Here is a 6369-nt window from a genome sequence, read left to right on the forward strand (position 1 = left end):
GTGAGGAATGAAGGGGATAAGAGAAGGGGCAGGGTTTGATAGAACGGAGAGCAGATTATGGGAGGTAGTAGTCAGAAGCAAAATACTTCTGAGGTTGGACGGGATGAAAGGAGAGAGAAAGAAAGTAGGATAAAAGGGGGAGGGAGCGGTATAGGTTGGAGGGAAGTACACATTTAGTAAACATAAATGTGAAAAAAAATTTACAGCAAATTTCTGATAAAGGCCTCATTTCTCAAATATATAGAGAACTGAATCAAACTTAAAAAAATAAGAGCTATTCCCCACTTGATAAATGGTTAAAGGATATAAACAGGCAGTTTTCAGATGAAGTAATCAAAGTTATCTATAGTCATGTGAAAAAAAATGCTCTAGATCACTACTTATTAGAGAAATGCAAATTAAAACAACTCTGAGGTACCACCCCACACCTATCAGATTGAATAATATGACAGAAATGGAAAATGACAAACACTGGAGGAGATGTGGGAAAATTGAGATATTAATGCCCTGTTGGTGGAGTTGTGAACTGATGCAACCATTCTGGAAAGCAATTTGTAAACATGCCCAAAGAGCTATAAAAGGGTATGCCCTTTGACCCAGCAATACCACTACTAGGTCTGTATCCTAAAGAGATAAAAAAACAAAAAAGGAAAAGGACTGATATGCACAAAAATATTTATAGCAGCTCTTTTTGTAGTGGCAAAGAAATGGAAATTGAGGGGATGTCCATCAATTGGTAAACGGCTGAACAAGTTGTGGCATATGATTGTGATGGAATACAATTGTTCAATAAGAAATGAGGAGTAGGATGCTCTCAGAAAAACCTGGAAAGACTTATATGAACTGATGCAAAATGAAATGAGCAGAACTAGGAGAACATTGTATGATGATTAATTGTAAATGACTTCTCAGCAATACAAAGATCCAAGACAGTTCTGAAGGACTTATGCTTAAAAAATGTTAGCCACCTCTGGAGAAAGAACCGATGGAGTTTGAATGCAGATCAAAGCATACTTTTTAAAACTTTCTTTTTTGGTCTGTGTTTTCTTTCATAACATGACTAATATGAAAATATGTTTTGCATGACTGCACACATATAACCTGTATCAAAGTGTTTGCCTTGTTATGGAAAGGGAAGGGGAGGAAGTTAGGCAGAGAATCTGGAACTCAAATTTTGAACAAACCAATGTTAAAAATTGTTTTTACACATAATTGGGAAAAATAAAATATTAAATAGAAAAAATATCAAGTCAGAGAGAAAGGATTCACATAGTTTTATATATACGTATATATATACACACATATACATGTGCGTATATATGTATATATATTTGTATCTCTTGATATAGCAAAGAAATGGAAACAAAGTGGGTACCCATCAATTGGGGAATGGCTGAACAATTATGATGTGTGAATGTAACGAAATATTGTTGTACCCAGGGGAAAAGGCCAAGTATTCTTCATTTTGGCCAAAATACTTGTCAGAAATAATTTATTAATAATATTATTAGCATTCCTATTGTAGGGAGATACAAACAGAAAAATTTCCCATACTAATTAGAATTCTCCACACCTATGTCTTCTTACATTTTATAGAGCTTAAGAAAAAAGATAAAAAGTCCTCCAGCAAGTACAGCAGGGTACAATGTTTATGCTAGGACTTTTGATTTAGCAAATAGAACTATAGAAATGTTAACATTGCAGGTTCACCCTTAGAGATAGTCTGGCTTCCTGGAAAACTAAAAGGTACCCCCTTGAGGTTAAATGAGGAAGCTAGGTAGTGCAGTGAATAGTTATAGGCCTGGAGTCTGAAAGACATGAGTTCAAATCTAGTCTCACATACTTACTAGTCATGTGACCCTGCGTAACTGTTTGCCTCAGTTTCCTCATCTGTAAAATGAGTTGGAGAAGGAAATGGCAAACCAGTCCAGTATATCTGCCAAGAAAACCCCAAACGGGGTCATGAAGAGTCAGACACAACTGAAACAACTGAACTTTAGTTAGTCACCTTCTTTGGTTTATTTGAAATCCCAAATTCCTTCTTTACTTTCATTACTCAACAACCTATCCTCCTTGGAAGTCCACTCCATCAAAATTTCCCATTCAGTCCAAATCATGGTGGCTGTTGTATATTGATCCTTATGCCACTCTCCCTCCTAGCACCTGGCTCATTGTCTTTTCTTCTCTAACTCCTGCACTTCTGTTGGGGGACTTCTTGGCCTATTTGCAAATTGATCACCTTCTCTTATATATCCTCTTTTCTCTGGGTTTTTGTGACACTACTGTTTCCTGGTTCTCTTCCTTTCTGTCATTCTCAGTCTTCACTGCTGGCTCATCATCCATTTTTTCTTTCTTTGTTTTTTATTTAATAGTATTGTTTCTAGTTACATGTAAAGACAGTTTTTCTCAACATTCATTTTTTTGAAAGATTTTGAGTTCCAAATTTTTTCCCTCCCTCCCTTAACCGGCTCCTCCTCAAGACGTCAAGCAATCTGATAATAGATTACATGTGCAATCATGTAAATCATTATTTCCACACTAGTCATGTTGTGAAAGAAGAATCAGAACAAAAAAGAAAAACCACATAAAACCTCCCAAAAGTGAAAGTAGTATGCTTCAATCTGCACTCAGAGTCCATTAACTCTTTCTCTGTATGTTGGAATTTCCTTGGATCATTGTATTGCTGAGAAGAGCTAAGTCAATCAGAGCTGATCATCCTGCAATGACACTGCTACTGTGTATAATGTTCTCCTGGTTCTGCTTACTTCATTCAGCATCAGTTCATATATGTCCAATTTTTTTTTTCTGAAATCATCCTGATCATCATTTCCTATAGCACAATAGTATTCCATTACATTCATATACCACAACTTGTTCAGTCATTCCCCAATGGATGGCATCCCCTCAATTTCCAGTTCTTGGCCACCACAAAAAGAGCTGCTATGAATATTTTTGTACATGTGGGTCCTTTCCCCATTTTTATGACGTCTTTGGGATAGACCTAGTAGCAGTATTGCTTCATCATCCATTTCAGACTCTCTAACAGTGAGTGTTTCCCCAAGGTCCTATCCCAGGACATTTTTTTCTTTTCCTTCAAACTTCTCTCTTGGTAATCTCATCAAGTCCCATGGGTTTAACTATTCTCTCTCTTTGTACACATACACACACGCGCGCGCGCGCGCGCGCACGCGCACACACACACACACACCGATATAAGCATAGCCCCAGTCTCTCCCCTTAGCATCTGCTGTGTGTTGCCAGTTGCCTGTTAGACCTTTCAAACTAAATGTCCCAGAAATATTTCAAACTCAACTTGTCCAAAACAGAACTCATCATCATTCCCCCTAAGTCTTCTTCTCTCCTAAACTGTACTATTTCTGTCAAAGGCACCACTATCCTTCCAGATTACAACCTCAATATTATCCCGAACCCACTCTCTCTCAGTTGCTGCATATAATTATTTTGGCTTTGCTTAATTTTTTTTTCTTTTTTATAAGAAAGATGTAGTAATAAAACATTAAAAAAAATCTTTACCAGGAAACTCAGGAAAGGGGATTAGTGTGGGTTCTTCCATTCCTCCCAAACCTAAATCATTTCTTAAAGCCATTCCTCACTTTACCTGAGCCACTCAGGTGGTTCTCTTATGTGAATCAATACTTGTTCCAAGCCTCAAGGCAATTGCTATGCTGGTTATTGTGGGTGGGACCAAATGGAAAACCCTTGGAGTTGCTCCCAAGCTATCCTGAGTAGATAATAAACAACACTGGGTCCCTGGAGGGGTTTAAGCTATTTCTTCCTTAATGATGGAGATGAAGTAGGCAAGCCCTTTCCTATACTAACTTCCCTTCTAGCTACAGTGTGTGGTGAGGTAAGTGAATGGCAGCTTACTATCCACTACATGGAGCTGAACAAAGTGACTGGACCATTTGTAGTGCCTTTTCTTAACTTTCCCAATGTAGTATGGTTGGAACTCCAGGCTCCCTGTAAGTGGTATGGGGTTCTCAAACTTGCTAATGCATTTTACTCTATTCCAGTGGCTGAGACTGGTCAGGATGAGTTTGCTTTCATTTGGAAGAGTCTAGGGACAGTGCCATCATTCTGTAGTGTCTGGTCTATGTTCTATACAGATACCTTCTCCAATTTCTGTTTTGCTATGATTTGAACAGATGGGCTCCTTCGCTATTCACTATGTGTGTTTATTGTGGAAATGGTATTTGGTGAGAAAGGGGTCAGGCCTTGGATATGGAACTTGGGGTCTCCCTCTCCCCAAACAACAAAGTGATCACAAGTTAGCTTAAATGCAATCATCCCCCTGATGTACAGTATTTAAGGTAGTGGACAGACAGACTTCTAGTCTGGTGCCCTTACCCCCGAGGAAAGCACAGTGGCGGCCTCTGGTCCCAACCGCTTGCTCTCCCTCCCGGCAGGAATAAAAATCTCAGGTGGAGACGAGGGAGGAGAGAAAAGGCCAGAGATGCCTGTGCTGCTTCCCTGCCAGCCACACACACAGGTCTTGTTGCTTCTGGGGGGCTCCCCCCTCTTCTTTTATAATAATAACAGTAGAATAATTAACAGTAACAACAACAATAATGGTGATAGCTAACATGTATACAAAGCCAGGACCTGTGCCAAGTGCTTTACAATCATCTCATCTGACCCTGGGTAGGAGGTGATGTCATTATCCCCATTTTTCAGGTGTGGAAGTTAAGGCAAACAAAGGTTCTGACTTGGCCAGGGTCACACGGCTAGTAAGCGTCTGAGATCAGGTCTGAATTAAGGGCTTGCTGAGTTTCAATACTAACCTTTTTATAGTAGTAGACAAAATTAAGTATTTTTGTAAAACTATTGTACCTTCACGACTGGCAATATCCTTATCTCATCCTAGAAGTCTCTGAAGCTGTATGACGCTTACTGATATGATCTAACATCACAACATACATCTTGTTTTGATTTGTTTTCCCTTTGTTTTGATAAGTACTCTGTCCCAAAGATGTAATTAATATTAATGCAAAATCCTATGATATGAAGTAATTTTAGAATTTTCTATGAAGATTTCAACAAGAATATATAAGACCTGGACTTCTCATGTCAGACATTTGGTTCATGGGGGCAGGGGTGGGGAGAGATTTTTTTATCAGGTTAACAGTCCTTTAAATGGCTATTTGAAAATAACTTACAAAAGCATTATTTCTAACAGAACTGATCACTATTTACAATGCTGAGTAACTCAAGATTATTTGCTTCAACAAATGAAACCATTCTATAAATGTATGCTCTGAAAAGGGCATGTGGTCATGTAACTAAAACAAGAGGTTACAAATGTACAGAGGCAAAATTTAAAGAGACTCAGAGGTGGGGGTTTGCTGCTGAGGAAACTGAGGGGAAATGTTTAACATTTACTTATTTAATGTTATTTATATTTTACATTATTTTATTAAAAATAAAACTTTAATAGTATGTTGTGGGAAAAATATATCCAAAACATACTTTTTAAAAAGTTTTTTTTTCCTACTCCCAAACCTGTGCAGCCCACCCACCTGCCTGCCTGCCTCCTTCCCTACCTCCTGTCCTGCTCCCTCAACACTTTTTAAAAAAAGGATTAATATTCGAAAATCATAAATATTGGAGAAGATATGGAAAAACTGGAACACCAACGCATTGTTGGAGTTGTGAACTGATCCAACCATTCTGGCAAGCAATTTGGAACTATGCTCAATACCCTTTGATCCAGCAATACCACTACCCGGTCCGTATCCCAAACAGATCATAAAAAACAGGAAAAGGACCCACATATACCAAAATATTTATAGCAGCTCTTTTTGTGGTGGGCAAGATTTGGAAATTGAGGGGATGCCCATCAACTGGGGAATGGTTGGACAAGTTGTGGTATATGAATGTAATGGATATCATTATGCAATAAGAAATGATGAGCAGGCCCATTTCAGAAAAACCTGGAAAGACTTACATGAACTGATGATGAACGAAGGGAGCAGACCCAGGAGAACACTGTACACAGCAACAGCAACATTGTGCGATGATCAGCTATGATACTTAAGTCTTCTCAGCAATATAATGATCCAAGACAATTCCAAAAGACTCATGATGGAAAATGCTATCCACATCCAGAGAAAAAACTATGAAGTCTGAGTGCAGATCGAAGCATACTATTTTCTCTTTTTTTGTTCTTTCTTGTGGTTTTTTCCCTTTTTTTTCCTCCTTTCACAACATGACTAATGTGGAAATGTTTAACATGATTGTACATATATAACCTGTATCAGTGAGTGGGAGGGAAGGGAGGGAGAAAAATTGGAACTCAGAATGTTAAAAATAAATGCTGAAAACTATCTTTACTTGTAATCAGAAAAAATA

This window comes from Trichosurus vulpecula, chromosome 2 (genome assembly GCF_011100635.1).
Source record: "Trichosurus vulpecula isolate mTriVul1 chromosome 2, mTriVul1.pri, whole genome shotgun sequence".
NCBI lineage: Eukaryota > Metazoa > Chordata > Mammalia > Diprotodontia > Phalangeridae > Trichosurus > Trichosurus vulpecula.